Source organism: Denticeps clupeoides, chromosome 3 (assembly GCF_900700375.1).
Source record: "Denticeps clupeoides chromosome 3, fDenClu1.1, whole genome shotgun sequence".
Classification (NCBI taxonomy): Eukaryota; Metazoa; Chordata; class Actinopteri; order Clupeiformes; family Denticipitidae; genus Denticeps; species Denticeps clupeoides.
This window is the reverse complement of record NC_041709.1, coordinates 29,277,889-29,300,311: the sequence shown is the minus strand read 5'-3', so window position 1 is coordinate 29,300,311 and position 22,423 is coordinate 29,277,889. Positions and strand designations below refer to the sequence as shown.

Genomic DNA, 22,423 nt, shown 5'->3' with positions numbered 1-22,423 from the left:
TAACTTCTAGGGGTTGGGAAACATGACAAGAAACAAGGGGAATGTGTGCGGTGGGAACACACAAATACCAGGCCCAAGTGAAGAATTGTGCTTTTATTTACAGTGAGCGGTGAACAACCAACCAAACCTAAAGTGCTATATACAACAACAACACAACAATCCACAGGAGGACAACACACCATGAAAGGAGAGACAATACAAATACACAACAAAGCCACAACTAACAACCCTAACCACAAAAAAAGGTTAATCTCTAACTCTACAACACTCCAAACTCCAAAACTCTCCTCTCGCTTCTTCCTCCTCCTCCGGCTCTACAACAGTGAGCCTTGACTGGTGGTTGGAATGGTCCTTAAGCAGGTCTCTGTCCTGTGCGTTGATTGGCTGGCAGTTGACGAGGGACTTGGTGGGCGGAACCATAATCCCAATCTCCTCCCAGCAGACAGCCCAAAAGAGCACAGAGTACCCCAAAACCATTCTACGGCCCAAAGGACGTAACACCCCCCCACACACACACACACACACACACCAAAAAAAATAAACCAAAAAATAAACAAAATGAACCCGAATAAGCACGGGACAAGGTATCTGCCAAAACATTGTCCAGTTCTCTCTTGTAGCGGATCTCTAGGGCAGTGAGGGATGCGTTGGTCCGTGTTCCTCATCCTGGAGAGAAACACCAGAGGGTTGTGATCTGTGAACACAACAACCGGAATAATAATGGACTCAAAATATTGAAGTGCCAGAAGTAGTGCTAGTGCCTCCATCTCAATAGTGCTATAGTTGACTAATTCTAAGCTACCATGCAGGATGAAACATATGACAATGTTCAACAAACAGAATTAACATAGTCTTATAAGGGAAGGGAGCCATTTTTGTTGGCCATGGATAATAATCATAAGCTGTAACCATGAGGTTACATGGTTCTTCAATAAAGTTTTTTGATGCACGAATTTGTATCAAACGAACCATGAAGTGCCATGAGGGAAGACCTCAGTCAATGAGGCTAAGGAGGTATCCTATTAGCTCTCTGGTGAAGCATTGATTACAGGCCTTTCCCTGCTGTACCCTGGAGTGAAAGGACATAATGTAGACAGGCTTTAATCAAAATGCTGACTGGAGAGTGGGAGACTTTAATTGGATCACTTTGTCGCTTGCTGCAAGTTGTCTGCTACCTGTCTCCAGCTGTCCGTCTTTTCTCACATGCGGGCAAAACAAAATTACGTCCCCTCAAAATCCTATAAATGTTTAATTTAATTTAAAGATTATCTAACGATCCTTGCATTTGAAAGACATTGCGGGAACATTAGGATAGCATTTCAAGAACCTCCCAGATATGTTGTGTGCATTAGACATTACCATTTATTAAAAATAAATCCTCAAAGTGTCAAATTAGAACATTATCTGAAGGACACGATGGGAACTTGTGGGTGTCAATTGATTTCTTGTACATCTGTAGTGGTGGCCTAGCGGTTAAGGACGCAGCCTAGTAATCAGGAGGTTGCCGGTTCGAATCCTACTCAGTGCCACGTCTTCAAGAAAGGGTGCAAATGACCTCATCCCCCTTCGTTCTATCAGTAGACTTTCATCAGGGACATGCTCATGGTTCGATGATTTAATGTTCTGCTTTGATCTCCCTCTTTCCTGTCATCTTTTGAAGCGGCCTGATCCATGTCTCTCCTCACGTCTGGGCATCAGCTGGCCTGGCGTGGGATATTTCAGAAGCGAGTCTGATGTCTGATGTTGAGTCCTAGTTGTCCCACAGTGTTGCTTCTGGTCTGGATGAAGTGCTGGATTGTCGTGGGCTGAATGACATTGAAGACATTTTAAGGTATTTAGCAGACTCCCTAATCCAGAGCGACCTACAATCAGTAGTGACAGGGACAGTCCCCCTGGAGACACTCAAGGTTAAGTGTCTTGCTCAGGGACAAAATGGTAGTAAGTAGCTAAAACAACCTTAATTGTGAAGCTGGGTAGCAGTTAGCGTGAAACCATGCTACACAGAAGCTGAGGCTCAGAAAAAAGGTTTGTAACTAAACATGCTGTCACTTATTAAAAAGTGTGTAATTTACTATGATGGCTTTTTTCCTGCCTCATCTGTCTTGCTTAAAAAAGTTGCACAAATGTTTTCACAGTTTTTTTTTAAATGACTTGCATACTTCTGAAAACACAAGGAATCCTCTCTTTTTTACATAATCCACTCTGTTGTTTTCTTTTTGTGTTCTGTCATATCTGCGTGAATCCCTTCACTCTGGGGAACATGTGCCGGGGATTTGCAGAACGGCCATCGAGGTCACTTGTATGCCATCTGCCTACCTGGCAACGCGGCACAGACGAGCTGCTGCCCCGTCAAGAAGCTGGAGCTTTTGGGCGGACATGTTCTTGACAGAGCAGAGTAATTTGAGAAAGACAATGACGTCCACACAAGCTCAATCTGAGCAAATCTGAAAGAGTCATTAAGCCCAAGATCAACATGGAAATCTGGCGAGCATGGCATTGCACTACGTTACTATTGGTTATGAACAGAGCAGAGAGAAAAAATGTTTAAATTCCCCCACATCACTCAAAACCAATTTTCTGTGGCCATCTCATTTCCCAGCAGTTTCATCCTTCCATTTTGAAGCAAATGCACCGCTCGGCACTGGCCTTTAACTTGAACCAATTATGTTTCTGTGGCTGTCATAAACCGAGCTGTTCACTCTGTGCCCAATTAGTCGTGTGCAATAAGTGGCGGGACGGATTGCATACACTCCAGCGGGCTGTCTGGTTGGACAGCACTGTGCCAGTAGAGTAACGCTAATTTAGACAAATGCTGTGGCAGCAAAAGGTGAATGTCTTGAATATAAAGACATTTATCCTATCTCTCAGTCTGTTAAATAAATCATCATGTATGATGCCAAATTGAGTCTACTTATGTCTTAAAGGTCCCAAAAAGGGGCATTTACATGCTGGCCATTAGGTTTTTAAGGCAGTTCTCAACTTCTTAAGACGAGACTGCTCTTACATATACATTTGTGGCATTTGGCAGACGCCCTTATCCAGAGTGACTTACAGCTCTGTATCCAATCCGTCCTTATTATTGATGTATTTGAAAATCTAAAGGGACTTAACATACATAATAGTTGAAATTAAAGGTTTTTTTTTTTCTCACAGTGATAGTGAGAGGGGCCGAGACACAATCAGGGCAATTCCATGCAGTCTAGTCAAGCTACTCAAACCTTTTAATTTGGCTGTTAAAATGGACTACTCTCCGGGGGTGTGACTGCCGGCTCCTCTACAAACTGATGGCGGAAATACAAGAGAATTGTCAAGGCAAAGGCGAAGAACAAAAAAAATTAAATCTGCTCTGAGTGGGCGAGGAGTAAGAGGCCTGCTGTCGATCCTGGACTCATCTACTCTGGTCGTCTACATCCAGCGTGGTTGTCCCTGTGGGCGTCCACGCGCCCCCCTTTGGGTCTGGTGGGGGACCGGCAGCTGTGGCACAGAGGTATGACTTTTTACTCAAAGGGAAATAAGCTTGATGTGTTTTTCATCCTCACCTTGGTAGGAGGCTCAAAACTCCTACACAGCTGCTTTTATTTTGGTAAAGGACTAACTTTCACCGAGGCAGTGGTGGCATACAAAAATATGTGTCCTCTGCATTTAACCCATCACTTTAGTGAGCAGTGGGCAACCACCGTAAACTGTGCTGCAGTGTTTCACAATGACAATCACTTCACTTTCACTTTAAATGTGATCATTAGCACCGTTTGGTATGACTGATTGTACACCTTAATATAATACCTACCTCTGTGCAAGTGTTGTAACACAAAATAATGATTTGGATTGTTTGGATCTTCCACCCTTTTGAATTTCATTGTTTTCTGCATGTGTCATGAAGTATGATCTGATCTTCATCTACATCATGGCTATTGACAAATATAATGGGCCTTAAATAAAAACACAAAAGAAATTAGGATCTTTCATGTAAAGATAAGTCAATAAAAAAGTTATTCAAACTGTCAGTATGAGATTTTCTAATACAAACCTATGGTTAATTAGGAGAATAGTTTTGTGGAATGAATGAACAATTCATACTGTTGTATTTTTAAAGTGAAGTGATTGTCACTTGTGATACACATCAGCACAGCACACGGTGCACAAAGTGAAATGTGTCCTCTGCATTTAATCCATCACCCTGAGTGAGCAGTGGGCAGTGTTACATCCTGTTCCTGCTGTGAACTCAATCTCCTTTTTCATGGCTGTGCTTACCGTGCCATCCACCCCGCCCGCCTGCCTACCATTTCCCTTTTGCATCACTTCCTGTTTCCCCTGTGCTTCCCCTAGGAGAAAAACAAACACCGAAGCAGGCCGACACAACAAGTTGCGTCGGCCTGCTTCGGTGTTTGTTTTTCTCTGTTTTGCCATTTTGTTTGTCGTTATTTGTTGTAATTTGTTTCGTATGTATTTATTCTTTATTTATATACTTATTTGTCAATAAAATACTTAATTTTTAATTTTTTTCGTCCTTTCTTTTGTTATGGGCCGGAACCCCTAGGCCGGCTTGGAAACAGCAGCCATGACAGGTGCCCGGGGAGCAGTGTGTGGGGACGGTGCTTTGCTCTGTAGCACCTCAGTGGCACCTTGACGGATCGGGATTCGAACCGGCAACCTTCTGATTACGTGGCCGCTTCCTTAACCGCTAGGCCACCACTGACCCCTATTTGCAAAACTGAAAGGGTTGAAAATGTATTTTTCTAAATCTGTGTATTTGTGAGTGGTCTATGTAAGCCCTGTAATGAAATGCTAAAAAAGCAATTTTTACTTCCTGTGGTTTCTTCCCTCAACCTTGTATCTGCTGTTTAGAATGTGAGGTTTGATAATTGCTACCAAGCTGAGCAATACCGAAATGTGTTCTTTGTGGGTGTTTATTTGGCATCTTTGATCTGTGTTGCTGCCAGCTTTAATAACCGACCATTTGGAAATGTGCCTGGCATCTGAAAAATAGAATAAATGAAAATGAATAGTGATTACTATAATGAAATCCCCTGGACAACAGCAACACTGTGGGAGCGAAAACATATCAAATGAGTCATTTGGCATTGCTGTCTTCAGATGACACTAGAGAGAGACACTGAATAAATAATGTGGACCCAGTGGTTTCAATTCCTATTATCTTCCCACAATAAGAAGGTTAACAATCGAAGCTACTTCTATGTTGATTATCGATCAATTTTTATAATTGTAATAAGTGGTTTATATCAAATACTTCACATCATGAAATATTGAAATACAAAGGCAAAATTCTAATCGATTAGGCCCCACTACTGGTTTTATGATGGCCACTCATGTGTGAATATGTACTCACCCAAGCCAATATTAGAGACAATATACAATAATGAGTGTGCATGCACATTCTTCAATATTTAATATGTCAAATTACTAGTTAATTACATTTTCCAGAGTGATGTACATCAGCGCTGTGTTGTCCATATTTTACCTTCTTAGCATCTTACCATCACAAGCCCTATTAAGGTACAAAGAACCTTACATTTAACATCCAAAATACAGTCGGGAGACCTCGTTAATTTAGTCGTCTCAGGAACATAATGTGGGGAAGGAAGGAGTCACGGCTGGGTGCAGCTAGAGTTACTATGTTACTATTACTATGTTATTCTCATCAAATGACGGCTGTCTTAGAATACCATAAAAAAATGTCAGTATAATCAAAGGATTTATGGATACATCGGTCAGCTGAATTTGACACTACAATTACACACACACACACACACACACACACACACACACACACACTCCTTCTAACTCCCCAGCTTTCCTGCCCACTCAGCTCCACGCCCACCCCTTTCGGCAGCGTCGCTGGTCACGTCGCGCATGCGCAGCGGACAGAGAAAGCCATGTTACTCCTGGACTGAGATTTACCCCGAAGACCTCTGGTGGTTTTCCTTATTTCTAGATGGTTGCATCTCGCCACGAGAAAATACATTTAAAGTTGTAATTCGATCTCTCACGACGGAACCCGTTGGAGGATTTTGAGTTGATCCAGATGATAGGAAGCGGTTCCTACGGGGATGTGTAAAAGGTAAAATACGTCTTGGGCTTGGGGACTGAAACGAGATTATTAATCACACTGTACGTCGGTGACCCGAACAACAGTGACTGTTGACACATTTTTAATAGGCTGCATCATTCCTGTCGCCCATATTTAAGCGCAGTGTCACAGTTATGAGCATATACCAAACTTTAACAGGATCCGTGTCAGTTCGTATTTTCCGACAGCATCGCATGACAAGATGAACAAGGCACAATACTTTATTGCCGTTATTTACATGGAGGATTGCTATGAACTAATTTTCACAAATTTTTTGATAGACTTATGGGTTAGTTATAGAGAATTTTTAACATATAGTGAATGTAAGTCTGTATGTAAAACCAATAAGATAAGAATGGATTAAAGTAAAGTGAAAGTGATTGTCACATGTGAAACAGCACAGCAGCCAGTGCACACAGTGTCCTCTGCATTTTAACCCATCCCCTGAGGGAGCAGTGTGTGGGGACTGTACTTTACTTCGAACCAGCTGTTTCCTAACTCGCTAGGCCACCACCAGAATTTTTACATTGTTTATGCCATCATGTTCTAGCAGTATGGAATGGGAAAGTGGGCAGACATGGTGGCAGTGGTGGCCTACCCCACACACTGCTCCCCGGGCACCTGTCATGGCTGCCCACTGCTCACCAAGGGTGATGGGTTAAATAGAGAAGACACATTTCACTGTGTGCACCGTGTGCTGTGTCACTTTCACTTTATTACAGTCTTGTAACCATTCTGTAAAAAATATACACTAGGGAGATGTTTATATGTGATGTAGCTTGGCAATATACCAAATATTTGATATTTTCCCATATTGCCCGATATCTGAATTGAAACCTTGAAGAGCCTGAAGTTAAGCTCAACATTTTATTAACATATAAAGCAAAGTAACACGAGTTAACAAGATTACAATAAAAAAAAAATACACATTCACATTCTTCAAATTTTAGAGGCATTTAAAACTAAATAATTAAAAAAGTTAAAATGGATAGGTACATTTATATTTGTGTTCATAACACAATAATGAAGCCCCGCTCTCTGAGTGTACAAACACCTCCATCATGCTGCAGCATTGCAATGTTGTGCTGTCTTGAATGTGGGAAATTATTTTTAATTAATTTAAACTTTTTTATGGCATTGTGTTTTTTAATAGATGTGATATCTCTATTTCTCAAGAATTGGGGTAAATTACACTTTGTTGGCTCTTACGTGCCCTTTGCACATTGGCTTGTGTGTGGTCTATTTTCATGCTAGGCTCCTCCCCCTGCATATGATGTTATGCTCTGTTCTGCCCTTGATGTCAGCACTATGACTATGACTGACATCACCTGCAAGCTATCGAAAGCATGTCTATACCCATGAAGGTGGGGCATAGTTTTTATGAATGAAACTGAAACGTAGCCTGGGGGTGCGACTGTTGTTGTCATCCCCGCTGTCATCTCTGTGTTATGGTTGTGATAGTGTGCGTTAGAGACTGCATAACCGACTGTTTGCAGACTGTGTGTCATCATGTATTTATCTTTATTTCCATTTTGCTGTGGACCACCCTTAGAAAATCTCATTAAGTACTGCATGCAAGGACAAGGTAGTATGTGTGTGCACTTCCGTACACCCGTAGAATTGGACTCTTCTCTCGCAGAGGCAGCTGAACTGGCATTGCATAAACGTCTCGGCCTACAGTACAGACTCTCCTCCTCCGCTTCCTTGACCTGTTTATCCCCAAAGTTGCATTTGTTTTACTGTCTAAAATTGGGTCATGTGACTGCTCATTGTGCTGTTTTAAAGAAAAAGAAGGGGTGACCAACTCAGTCCTCAGCAAATCGTAAAGAGGTTTGCTTTGGCTGGTTCTGTGGCAGGTACATTGCTTGAAACACCTTGATTTATACGTAGACGTGATTTATAGGAATATCTACATCTATTTTTCGCCAGTGCTTTAAATTTGCGCGGATGTCGGGCTATCTGGCTCCAGGAAAATACAGGATTTTATTCGCTGGTGGCGCTATCCTGACATGTGTAACTATGGAGTCACCAATGACTAGATCCGGTGGTTTGTAGGACTCAAAGGAGGCGTTCACTCCGCTCCGCGCTCAAATAAAGTTTTTTTTTAATAATCAAACGTCTCCGTGTCGTGCGACATAACGAATCGATTAGGAAATTAGTTGGCAACTCTTTTAGTAATCGATTTTTATCGATTCAATTGATTCGTTGTTGCAGCCCTAGTTGTGGCAGAATCATGTTGTGGGGATGTTTTTCAGGAACTGGGAGATGGAAAGATATCTGCAGCAATGTACAGAACCATCCTGAAAGAAGAACAGGACAACAACCTTAAGCACACATCCAAGATATCAAAGGAGTGCCTTAAGGACATCTCTGTGAATGTCCTTGAGTTTTCCAGCCAGAGCCCAGACTTAAATCCAATTGAACATCTCTGGAGAGATCTTAAAATGGCTGTGCACTGAATCCAAAACCGGATGGAGCTTGAGAGGTGCTGCAAAGAGGAATGGTCCAAACTGGCCAAGGATAGGAGTGCCAAGCTTGTGGAATCATATTCAAAAAGGCTATGCTGTAATTGCTGCCAAAGGAGTATCAAAAACATATTGAGCAAAGGCTGTGCATACTTATGTACATGTGAATTCTCCGTTTTTTATTTTTAATAAATTTGTCAAAACCTCTAGTAACCTTTTTTCACATTGTAATTATTTGGTGGTATGTGTAGAATTCAGAGGGAAAATGGAATCTCCTTTGGAATAAGCATTATTTTGTCATTCTTCTTCAAGCAGGTAATTATGAAGGGTCCAGGGTAAATGGGTCAACTACTGCTATTTATTGTAACATACTTACATGTTGTTTTTTCAGAGCCATTATCTATATTTTTACTAGTTAATGGAGTTTGATAAACTTGGAATTGAAATGAACTACAATACTTAGCTGAAAATTAACTTACTAACTAAAATTTGGTAATTTAATCAATAAATGACTTAATGTTCAAATCCCACTTACTACCATTGTGTCCCTGAGCAAAGACACTTAACCCTAAGTTGCTCCAGGGCGACTGTCCCTGTAACTACTGATTGTAAGAGTTTCTGGAGAAGGGTGTCTGATAAATGCCACAAATGTAAATGTAATATTAAAAATCACAAAAATAAAGCATTGATACAGATAAATGACTGTATGCCTAATATCAGCCCTCAATAATCAGTTTGATTTATACATCTAAATTATTGATTGAATTAATAGTATAACTTCCTGCAGCATTTTTGTTTCAACATTTTTGTAGTCATACTTCTCTGCTGTATAGGACATAGAACATAAATGAAGAATAATATTAAACAAATGTGTTTGTTGAATGTTACCCAGTGTTATGGCAAATCCCATGAGGGCATGAACACCCAGAACACACCCCTGTTCCCTGAACCTGTAGCACTCTGCTGTAAAAGAGGTCCTACCCCTGTGTTCTGCATTCCGGCATTGTAAACTAAACCCTCGATTGGAGGGAGACACCGCTAGCGCTCAGCCATTAGTTTTTCTTAACATCTTGCTGATAGTTAAGGTCTGAGTAGTGTGACTCAAGGTATTGGTGGTGGGGAAGGGTTCTGTGTGTTGTATGTGTGTTGAATGTGTGTTGTACAACTCAGGGTATTGGTGTTGGGGAAGGTTTCTGTGTGTTGCATGTGTGTTGTATGACTCAGGGTATTGGTGGTGGGGAATGTTTCTGTGAGTTGTATGTGTGTTGCATGTGTGTTGTATGACTCAGGGTATTGGTGGTAAGGAAGGTTTCTGTGTGTTGTATGTGTTTTGCATGTGTGTTGTATGACTCAGGGTATTGGTGGTGGGGAATGTTTCTGTGAGTTGTATGTGTGTTGCATGTGTGTTGTATTGGTGGTGGGTGTCAGGATCAGGATCCGGACCGGAGTTTAATTGTTGTCATGTGTAATGTTCCCCAATCGTTCTCACCTGTGTTAATTGTATAAAGCTGCCCTGTTCGTTTCTGTCCGCTGTCAGGTCTTTGAAGTTATGTTCCGTGTTCACCAGTGTCTACGTCTCGGATGTCTCCCCTGTCCTGTGATTCACCATTAAATCCCTGTTCCGTGATGTCAGGTGAAAGCGTCCTTCATTCCACGTCTTCTCGTCACTCTTCGTCCTCCTCTCCGTGCACCCGCCGCGTCATGCCCGCATGGACGTGACAGTGGGGAAGGTTTCTGTGTGTTGCATGTGTGTTGTATGACTCAGGATATTGGTGGTGGGGAAGGTTTCTGTGTGTTGTTTGTGTGTTGTATGACTCAGGATATTGGTGGTGGGGAAGGTTTCTGTGTGTTGTGTGTGTGTTGTGTGTAATATGGGAACAGATGAAATGTGTTCTGTCTACTTTATGGTCTGCTGCTGGTAAAAATTGCTGCTGGTTCAGAGCACGTCAATAAATATCTAATGAGAAAGAAACAGGCTGATGATCAGTCGATCCTGACATATGGGTGTCAAAATAGCACTAGAAAGTCCAAACAAACAGTAATGCAATTAACATTAATTACATTAATTCACTGACTTCACTGCAATGCATCTGCCACCTTTTATTACAGTGCTTACATATTGCTGATAATATTCTTATTTGTTATATTTCCTTTTTTTTTTATATCCCACTGCTTCTGTTTTGCTTTCTCTCAGGCCTGCAGTGTCATCACAGGGGAACTAGCTGCCATCAAGGTCATCAAACTGGAGCCTGGTGAGAACCTCTTTTCTCCTCACACCTCTAAACATAGTCTGTGGCAGATAGGGAGGTAGGGTGGTTCTGCAGAGGGAAACTATGTGTGACCAGATGAATAATAATACAGTGGACACAGCAAGATATTTTAAGAGAAGACAGCATTAATTTGGTCAAATTGAAACTTTGTGAATAACAATAACAGAAGAAACTTTCCTTGTTCTTGCATTTCTGTAATCACTTAATCATAATCTATTATCTCCAGAAACAATAAAATAAAACTAAGAAAAAGGGTCTGTTGGTGTCTAAAACAGTGGTATCCAACAACTACATTCGTATTCACGACAACAGTCGTGGCCTGTTCCTTTAAAGTAAAATTGTACAGCCAGGCTCCCACCCCAACCGTGGCGAGCACGCCCTCTCTCCTGCTGCTTCACCGTCCTGTGTGACCTTATTGCTGTCAGAACTACACTCGAGCATGCGTCCCAGTCTTTGGTGCTTCATGACTCAGTCTTTGGTGCTTCCTGAAGTCTCCCTTACGAACTGAACCCCACCTACAGTTACGTGATCAGCTGTTAACACTTCCTAAGGTGGCAATACATTTTAAGCTTTTAAGGTAGTCTTATTTAGAAGGCACCTTACTTGGCCAATTATGTTTGTACTTGGCAAGCACAAATATCAGTGGTGGCCTGGCAGGGCCGTGGTGGCCTAGCGGTAAAGGAAGCAGACCCTTAATCAAAAGGTGCCATTGAACAATGCTGCTCCCCGGGTGCCTGTCGTGACTGCCCACTGCTCACCAAGGTTGATTGGTTAAAAGCAGAGGACACATTTCATTGTGTGCACAGTGTGCTGTGCTGCAGAGTTTCACTTACAAGTAATGTTGGTTTGAAATCTTCTGAATATAATTTTTCTTTTTAATTCTGTCTCACTGTCTCCATGTTGAGTCTTGGCAGCATTACAATCTGACCCCAACCAATCATAATCATTTAAATCATTTTATGATTTACATCCATTTACATTACACTTCTTTTGTGATGAGACCAATATGACCAGCTTCGATCAATGAATTTGACCACCCGAGAACCTGAAGCGAATGGTTCTCTCCGCTTTTGATTACGATTATATATCTATGCATCACAATGCATGCCATATATTTTCCAAATGGTAACATGATGTTTTCAAATATGAGAGTTAAGGTCTCGTACGCCTGTGTGGAACCTTTGATTTGCTACAATGAGCAGAAAAATTTTGTATTTTTCTCTTCCTAGATGGTGTCCTCTAACCATCTGATTTATAGAACAATAATTAATTTTAATGTTACATTATTTTTTATTATTAATTCAGGTAAAAATTGGTAAACAGTTGCATGTGCAATAATTGCAGTATCATTATTCAAATGTAAACAGTGAACAGCAATACTGAATGTAGTGTAAAACAGAATTCAACAGAATTAAACTAAACACCCCATTTCATATGACCCTGGGACTATTTAGACTGTACAGTTCTCAATCTTTTCACCTGCCACCTGGCAAGTGTGAGCACTGTACATGGTGTGGACACTTTGATTTGTTGCCACTTTCAGGCCAAACTTGCTGTGTTTGCATGTGCATTTTTCTAAAATAATTATTTATGTTTGTACTTGGCCAGCACAAATATCAGTGGTGGCCTGGCAGGGCAGTGGTGGCCTAGCGGTTAAGGAAGCGGACCCTTAATCAGAAGGTTGTGGGTTCGAATCCCGAACCGTCAAGGTGCCACTGAACAAGGCACACAGCTGAGACAAACAGGGGTTCCCGATCGGAGACAATGTCCTGGGGGAACCCATGGAGGCAGACGATGTGTTGAAGCACAAGGTCAGCAGTTGTGGCAGAGGACGGTAGGCCGGGCAGGGCGACCAAGTGGACTGCCTTGGAGAAGCGATTCACTATGGTCAGGATGGTGGTCATTCCATTGGCTTCTGGGAGACCGGTGATGAAGTCCAAGGAGAGGTGGGTCCAGGGGCAACGAGGAATGGGAAGAGGATGCAGGGGCCCAGTAGCCGGAGTGTTGGGAGTCTTGGTTCGCAGGCGTCAACGTAGGCATGTGCATCCCGCCATAACGAAGGCCACCAGAACGCCCGGTGAATGAAGGAGAGGGTCCGTTGATGTCCTGGATGGCCTGAGAGTACAGAGGAATGGCCCCAGTGCAGCACATCGGACCGGCAGGTGTTGGGGACGTACAGGCACCCTGGTGGGGTGTTAGCCGGCCCAGGGTCGGACGCCTGGGCAGCCTGGACCTTAGTCTCCAGGGACCACCGGAGAGGACCTAGGATGCGGTGAGGTGGAAGAATGGGCTCGGGGTTGTACGATTGTGAATCTGGAGCGTGCTGTTGGCCTTTTAATTTCTGGAACCGGGACGGTAGGAGAGCTGGAAGTTAAATTGTTTGAAGAACAAAGCCCACCTTGCCTGACGGGGATTGAGTTGTTTGGCAGCTTTGATGGTGATGAGGTTTTGGTGATCAGTCCCCCACCCCATAAAGCCACTGCATAGGAGTGAACTTCTGCGAGAAGAAGCAACACGGGTGCAATTCCCGGTCCGGACCGCGTTGAGAGAGAACAGCGCCAGCACCCACCTCTGACGCGTCCACTTCTACCACAAACGGAAGTGAAGGATCTGAATGTTGAAGAATAGGAGCGGTGGTGAAACGAAGGCACAAGGACTTGAAAGCATGAATGGCCTCAGTGGTTAGGTGAAACGGGCGTGACGAAGGCTCGGTGAGAGCAAATTCAAATTCAAATTTTATTTGTCACATACACAGTCACACACGGTATGATGTGCAGTGAAATGCTTTCTGCAACTGCTACAGACCACAGTATTGCAAATGTTGCAAGTAAACAATGAACCAATATGCAAATATTGCAAACATAACCAAGTATTACACTTTTACGTCTTTAACATAAAATATGTGTAACTGGTAGGGTGAAGGTGTGCAAATGAGTTAAGAAGGAGTAAGCAGTTAGGGGTGCTGCGACTGTACTGCAAACACAAGAAACCATTGCAGCTGTTTCAGCGTCGTGGGTAGGGGCCACAATGCCACTGCTTCCAGCTTCTTGGGCTCCATGGCCACACCATGGGGCGAGATGGTAAAACCCAGGAACGTGGTGGAGCGCTGGTGGAAGGCACATTTTTCCAACTTACAGTACAGTCGGTGGGCGAGCAATCTCTTCCGGACTTCTCTCACATGTTGGATGTGGGATTCCAGGGTGGGCGAGTAAATGAGCACGTCATCCACGTAAGCATACACCCACCGTCCCAGCATGTCCTGGAGAGCATTGTTAATGAACTGCTGAAACACGGCGGGTGCATTGCACAGTCCAAAGGGGATGACCAAGGACTCAAAGTGGCTAGTGGGTGTGATAAAGGCTGTCTTCCACTCATCGCCCTTTCGGATTTGGATGAGGTTATAGGCCGAGCGTAGATCCAGCTTTGTGAAATACTTTGCCCCTAAGAGGGCATCAAGGGCGGTGTTCGTCTGGGGCAATGGTGTTCGATTTTTGATGGTGATTTTATTGAGGCCACGATAGTCTACGCAGGGTCTCAGACCACCATCCTTCTTGGTAAGAAAGAAGAACCCTGCCGCGGCCAGGGAGGTCGATGGGCGGATGGTGCCGTTCTGAAGCGCCTCTGCCACAAACTGATCCATGGCCAATTGCTCTGCTTTCAAGAGAAAGTAAAGATGTCCTCTAGGTGGAGTGGTTCCCCGTAGCAGGTCAATGGCCATGCCGCCTGGCCAATGGGGAGGCAGCTGGGCAGCTTTGGATGGACTGAAGTTGGCGGCTAGGTCGTGTTAACAGGAAGGGAGTTTTTGCAGCCAGGTTCCGGAATCGAGCGGTAAATTGGCTGACGGATGAGAAACCCTGACGCAGATGATATAGCTGCGACGCGACGTCTTACACACCGTCCGGATGGCAGAAGGTGTTCTTTAACTCCTTCACAAACTCGGGGTATGTCATGAACGCGGAATTGGGGGAGTTAAGTCGTGCAGCTGCCCACTTCGCGGCTGGACCAGCGAGCAAAGAGAGGAGCAAGGCAATGTGCGAGCGGGAGCTGGGGTAGCGGCATTAAGGATGGATACAAGGCACAATCTCGTCCACCATTTGGGAAATTCGACCACGCCGCCATCTTCCGTCTTGCCGTCTTACAAAGTGACTTGGAAAGGATGCACATATGCTTTACACAGACTCTTAACTGGTGTCCCTCAGGGCTCAGTACTTGGTCTTCTCCTTTTCTCCCTCTGCATGAGATCACTTGGTGAAGTCATTTCCTCAATGGAGGAACCTTCCACTGCTACCAAGGGCAAGTATTTGGGAGCAGAAACCCAGAGTGGATAGCCCTCCTCCCCTTCCTGTCCATGACAAGAGATGGAGGTGGCTACCATGGTACCAGATCATGTTTACTGTCTCACTTGTACAACAGCAAGAATTGCAGATCATTTGACTGATTCACTCCAGCTAATCTCTTTTCTTCATGTATAACAAATGTAGTAAGTTGAGTAAAAAGTACGATTAATGACCATGTGTAACTAAATTAGTCTACCATGACTAAGATTAATTAAGTTACTATAGATGAGTTGTTGAGTGGTTTCTTTTTCTCAGAGAGAGCTTTGCCAGCAATGTAACATCCAACAGCCAGCTGGATCATTACAACCTGGGACAACTTTCTTTACTGTGTACTGGGACTAACCTACCCGGACACTCAGGTGACTGCACAGAGCTGTGGTGCAAAACTCCATCCTCAATTGTGCTATAGAGTGAGGTGTACTCCCGTTACAAATCACACTGTACTTTCAAGGCCACGATTGGCATGGCACCACATGGTCCTGTGACATTTGTTTCTGCATTCTGTGTGGGTACCTTAACATGGCTGTCAAGGTGGACAGGGGCTTTTATGGTGGACAACCTTGTGCGAGGAAAACCTTGTGCCTCCCCCTTCAATAAGGAGCAAATGGTAGCACATGACGTCCTGTAAATGACTTTTACTTTTTATGTTGTGTAGAGTCTATGTGCTTATGTTTTTTCGGTACACCCAATTGGAGTTCAGTCTGTCTACTTTTCTGATTTTATTTCTTATCTTCCTGACCTGTCTACCCCCATCTACTCTTTGTGCTTTTCAGCAGTATTTGTTACTCTTGACATGGTGTTTTGTATCAGCAATAAAGGGTTTTAATCATCATCATAATAATCCTGGAGACCCAGTTAATTTTGTGGCTGTGACTTCACATTGAAAGGCTAATAAGGCAAGTTAAGGAGAACAATCTTTTTGATACTGTAATCACTTCGTCTTTTTCTGGAAGCATAAACCAACTTTTTATGGAGCATGCATTTTGAGCAATTACCAAAATGCTTACCTTCATCGGTCTCTTCCTGCACAATCTTTCAACCTCTGACTCATTCTTCTTACATATCACATATGCCATAAGCAGTGATGAGCATATGTGATGTGTGTAGATGTGTGTAATATTGAATTTATTGTTACACTGTTCCAAGAGTTTCCAGGGTTCTTGGCTTGTGCCAAGCTCAGCACTGGTGGAACAACAGGAACGTCAAGCTGAGAATAATGTTCATAGTAGCTGCACAGTGGTTACACACCACTGATCCACCTACTCATGTACAGCTGTGATGAACCAGTTCTACAGGGATTGAAATCTTCAGCCACACCTGTAAAATGTTAAAAAAGTTCAAATAAATTTAAGTGTAGTATAGATCTATTACCTAAGTAGGCTAAAGTTTATTTTTCTTCACTGTTAGTTAAAAGAGTTCTCCACCTACTCCCTGGCTCTCTAACGCAATATGTAGCAATCGTAGGCAGCTGCGAGCAGCAGAAAGGAAATGGGGGAAATCATAAATAGACTCAGACACGTCACCATATTGAATCTTAAGCTTGAAGTAACTTCTTCAAAAAAAGAATTGGACTTATACATGATGCGTTCCCACAAATTACACATTTTCCTCTCTACTCAAACCACCAGCTTCCTGCTCAACCATCAATAATTACTGAGGACATTTTTGAAGAAAACATTTAACACCTTTGCCAGTCATTTATCACAGATCCACCTCTAGTGAATATCCAGGATTCCCCATCCTCCTCATTTAATCACTTCTCTGCCCTGATATCAGATGAGACCCTACAGCTCATTAACAACAACATTTATTTCTTAATTAGCCCATAATCGTATACAGTATGTCTCAATGGGCTTTGACTAGACCCTTCTGCACACAAGCAAAAACGAGAGACCCCCTTGTAGTGGTGTAGTGGTGGAAAAGTCGAAAGTGTGGTATAGAGTATCGGTCCACGTTTGGAGGTACTGGACAGTGTAGGTTTTAGTCCAGTGTCATGGTGTACATTACACCATGACACTGAAGCTTTAGCTTTACGAGTCATTTGTACATTATTTAACATCTTTTTTCATGGTCAAAGTTTAAACTAGCATCCGTTTTATCACTTCATTTCATTTTAGCACTAATTAAAACGCATCACCTGACCGTGCATTTACCACCCAAAAAGCCCTGAAAAAAGCTGTAGGGCATGATGAGGGGGTATTCGTCTCTCTCTCTCTCAAGAATGTTTTATTTCAAAAGCAGGTTTTCTGCATTACTGTAGTTCAGTTTACCGTTTCATGACATTCGCTCTTTCAGTGTGCTCTTTAACGCATGACAGAATGACTGAGCCCCATGCACCTTAGACATGCTGCCATCACCTCTGAAGTATGAGAACAACAGATGTGCATATTGCACATCTCCTACCCATCCTCAGGCTATCTGCCCTCTGTCCCTTAGATCTTATGTATATTGTTTCCATTTATAATTATTCCAAGAGTGAAGTCATTCCTTTTTTAGTGGTTTGGCAAAATATTTCTGCTTTAATTCATCTTTTACTCTTCTCATAAGCTGCCTTGTGGAGTAGTAGTAGTACTGGAGAACCGTAAAGGTAATTTGTATTGAGAATTAATATATATTTATCTACCAGAATAGTGGCACATCTGACGTTAACAGAATGTTTTACCCATTCATGTTTGATACTTACCTGGAGGGGGGAGATACCGTGATCAATAATGCGGTTCACCCAGGGCGAATCTCAGTCATTGCACTCCGGCTGAACCCTGCGAATTCCCCAAATGTGGGACTCTCGACTGCATAATTTCTGGTAGTGGGGGACTGCGTTCGCGCTTTCTCCGTATTTCTTTTTTCAGGGGCAGTGGTGGCCTAGTGGGTAAGGAAGCAGACCCTCAATCAGAAGGTTGTGGGTTTGAATCCTGAACTGCCAAGGTGCCACTGAGCAAAGCACCGGGCCCACACACTGCTCCCCGGGCGCCTGTCATGGCTGCCCACTGCTCACTAAGGGTGCTGGTTAAATACAGAGGACATATTTCAATGTGTGCACTGTGTGCTGTGCTGTAGTGTATCAATATGACAATCAGTTCACGTTCACTTGATTGGTCATATTCTTCTTGGTGGGAATCTGCTAACTCATTACCTTACCTTGTTTTCTGCAGGTGAGGACTTTACTGTGGTGCAGCAGGAGATCGTCATGATGGAGGACTGTAAGCATGTGAACAATGTGGCTTACCTTGGAAGTTACCTCAGATCAGGAGTCTCCTTCCGAAGATGTACATGTCATCAGTTATTTTTGAAGTCTTGGGGAAATGACCCAGCGAATGAGAGAGGAGAAGGCGTGGTGGCCATGCTGCCTTGACCTAGAAAAATTTCTTTGTCTTTTTCTTCATTTTCCTTTTCCAGGAGGAATAAACTATGGATCTGTATGGAGTACTGTGGAGGTGGCTCACTTCAAGATGTATATCATGGTAAGATAAAAAATATTAAACTCAAAGTGCTTTATTCAGCATAAACAGACATTCATGTTTCTTGATGTTTTAACTTTGAACTTTTCTTAATTAAATTTTTAATATTTAGGATTGTCTCATACTCGTATCTGCTCCTGGTGCACTACTGAGCAGTAAAAAAACATTTCAGCTCTGGCTACCTTCCATAATGGCAGTGCTGAGTTTTGATTAAAAGTGAGCTGCCTCCCCCTCCCACGATCGCTGTAGAAATAATCAGCCTAACAATCCTAAAGACTCATCTGCAATCCTCCTGCTCAGGCTTTTAGCTTCTCTTTCCGACTGAGGGTTTTTCTTTTGTTGCCTTTTTCTCTGAGGTTCCAGTCCTATTATGGAAGAAAGATCATTATGAACATTTATGTCTGGTAGAAAGCAATGTAGAACCTTAACCAGTCATTTGTTTCTTTCTTTTGTTGTCCCAGTTTATAACTAGGGATGCACCAATTTGAAACATATATTGGATTTTGATCGAATAGGGATTAAAATAATTGGATTTGGTATCGTAACTGTGTTATGGAACCGTTTTTTTAATTAAATTGTAGGTTATTAAATGTTTTATAGTACATCCTGCGAACATGCTGTCAGTTAAAACCATTCAGACTGAATGTGGCAACAGTGAAGCTGCACTCAGAAACCTGTTGTTTTGTGTACCAAATCGGCCAGCAATGCTTGTGAATTTGAAGTTTGAATTTTGTCCTATGCACGCTGTGATGCATTGACGTGCTGCAATAGAAAGAAAACATGAAGGTATGCTCTTAAACCAAGATAGAAGTGAGGTTGAAATAGCATGTTGCCTGTCCGAATTCTGAACTGCCATGGTGCCACTAAGCAAGGCACCGTCCCCACACACTGCTCCCTGGCCGCCTTTCATGGTTGTTCATGAAAGAACAGCCACACTGCTTACTATGGGTGATTATTAAATCCAGAGGACATGTTCCGTTGTGGTGTACTATGCTGCAGTGTTTCACAATGGCAATTACTGATGCTTTAACTTAATGCTTAGGTAAGCAGTCAGAGCTACAGGTCTGATAAGAACGTAACCAGTGTCTATAATCCTATAGACGTTTGTTAATTATTTTAACAGTTTAGGAACAGGTAAGTAACCTGTTTTGAGGTGTTCTGGTTCATAGGCAAGTGTGTTACCCCACTAGGCTACTAACACTATATTATGAGATACTATATTATTATGTTGTATTGTTACCACAGATTTCCTAAAGACGTTTTCCTCTTTCCTTTTTCCTGTCTCATTTGATTGAACATTCTCATTGATGGGGCCTTTGACAGAGTCTCAGATAGCATACATTTTGTCTATTACTTGTGTTTGTGTGTATTAAAATTACGTTATTGTCTCTTTCAGGGTTTGTACTATTTACACAACAAAGGAAAAATGCATAGAGACATTAAGGTGTGTTTCCAGTTTTGTCAATTCACATTAAAATGCTACTTGAATAGAAATCACTGGTGCCTATCCTTTATTCATTAAACTGTACAATACGTCTTAAAACTTTACAAAAAGGGAAAAGAGAGTTTTTAACCATAAAACAGGTTTGAGCAATTCTGTTACCATTCAGACCAGTAGCTGATGCAACTGATAAAATGAACCAGTTATTATTATTATTTTTGTAAATATTGCAAGACAGCCCAAGAGGGAAAGGTTTTTTAAAAATATATTTATATTTTGCTATTGAGTTATATTATACATGGTGGACAGTAATGCTGCAAGCTTGCAGATCAGGTGCTGTTCTGTGATGCTTGAGCACCATCTTTATCTATCTGTCATATGTCAACGGTTAAATACATCAGTGTTTTTGAAATACAAGCTTGTAAAGCTGTGATGGTTCATCAGTGTTGTTGACTTAATCACCACCACTTTATTCCATTTTTTGCTAAGAGTATGTCTAGGGTGAGGTGATGTTGAATAACTGCTGTTTGCAGTGCTTGTAGGTCTTTGTCCATTATCTGGATACTTCTGTCTTATTTGTCCTTTTGTAATACTAGAGTTTGTTTGTCAAGGCAGCCACTCCTATCCATGGTGTTAACGCTATACCCATGGCTGCTCATGGCCCGGTTCTAGCGTCAGACATGTGGTATCCTAAGGATGTGGTATGCTGTGGTTATGTGAGAATGACTGATATATTATTATCTCCTTTATGATAACATAAAGGAGATAATGCCCATACTTGAATTGAGTTCAACAAATACAGTATCTCACAAAAGTAAGTACTCCCCTGATGTTTATTTATTTAAAATATATATATATATATATATATATATATATATATATATACACACACACACACACACACACACACACACACACACACACACACACAGTATCTCACAAAAGTAAGTTCTCCCCTGATGTTTTTTTATATACACACACACACACACACACAACATTTTCAATTAAAATATCTAAAGAAATCTTCATTCCATTCACTTTTCAAATGTTATTAGAATAATGAAAAAACTGGTTGCACATCTCAGAAATTATTTTCTTTTTCCACAGTACAGATTGCTCTCTACTTGGATATAAAACTGTGGCCAAAAGTTTTGAGAATGACACAAAGTTTGATGCTTCTGTGTTTTTTCATGGCAATTTGCATATATTTCAGATGCATTACAAAATTCCTTTTTGCCCTGAACATGAACTTAATCTCCCAAAACCCATTTCCACTGCATTCCACTGTGAAATGTATCCTCTGCATTTAACCCATCACCCTGTGTGAGCAGTGGGCAGCCATGACAGACGCCCGGGGAGCAGTTTGTGGGGACGGTGCTTTGCTCAGTGGCACCTCAGTGGCACCTTGGCAGATCGGGATTCGAACCGGCAACCTTCTGATTACGGGGCCGCTTCCTTAACCGCTAGACTAGCACTTCCCCTTCTCATCCAGGGGAGTGGGCTCACTCACAATTTTGCCTAAGAACACAGCGATGAATAAAGAATGGTACCAAAAAATTTCTTCAACAGCAACTTCTTCCAACCATCCAAGAACAGTTTGGTTAAGAACAATGCCTTTTCCAGCATGATGGAGCACCGTGCAAAAGGACAAAGTGAGAACTAAGTGGCTCGGGGAACAAAACATTGAAATTTTGGATCCATGGCCAGGAAACTCCCCGGACCTTAATATAATTGAGATCTTGTGGTCAATCCTCAAGAGGCAGGAAGACAAACTAAAAAAGTGAAGTAATTGTCACTGTGAAACACAGCACATGGTGCAGTGTGTGGGCACCTTGTGGGTTCGGGATTTGAACCGACAACTTCCTGATTACGGTTTCGTTATCTTACCCGGTAGGCCACCACTGCCCCAACCACTGCCCAGTGGTGTACACCACAGAATCAATAGACAAAAATATCTAAAAGCAAAGAAGCAACAAACTTAGTGGTACAGACTGTACTATGACATTGATTATAACACTGAGATTTGCAATTACATGTGAGCACTTCTAAAACTAATTTCAAAATATCAAAACGGCCTGATTATTTAAACATAGTTTCAAAATACAGTATATAAGTATACTTCAGCCATACATTTGTCACATCCCCATCTAGGGTACGTGATGACAGGTAACTGTTGTGACTGCAGGTTGACAGACAAAATGAGGAGAGGGAAAATGAGATCTGAAAACTGATTTATTTTCAACCGGGGTGATTTAAGAAAGAAGACCAGGACCAACACACAGCACACAATATTCAAACATTTATGACATTTATCAGACTTCCCCCTGTCCCTGTTGCACCCAGAACTGTCACGTCCGTGGGCTG

The 22,423-nt window shown here is 42.3% G+C and overlaps 1 long non-coding RNA gene and 1 other non-coding gene across 6 annotated transcripts in view; both read left to right on the top strand.

The window, feature by feature from the left end:
* Nucleotides 1–5,891: 5,891 nt before the first annotated feature.
* LOC114786638 (uncharacterized) overlaps nt 5,892–22,423 on the top strand; it is a 29,338-nt gene continuing 12,806 nt past the window's right edge. For all 5 annotated transcript variants that reach the window (XR_003749222.1, XR_003749220.1, XR_003749218.1 and 2 more), the window contains exons 1-4: nt 5,892–6,079; nt 10,748–10,805; nt 18,313–18,426; nt 18,557–18,621. This is a non-coding gene — a long non-coding RNA (uncharacterized LOC114786638). The remainder of the gene's footprint in view (nt 6,080–10,747; nt 10,806–18,312; nt 18,427–18,556; nt 18,622–22,423) is intronic.
* Nucleotides 17,836–17,995, top strand: LOC114787250 (U1 spliceosomal RNA). Its single transcript, XR_003749380.1, has one exon. It is a non-coding gene; the product is annotated as a U1 spliceosomal RNA (small nuclear RNA).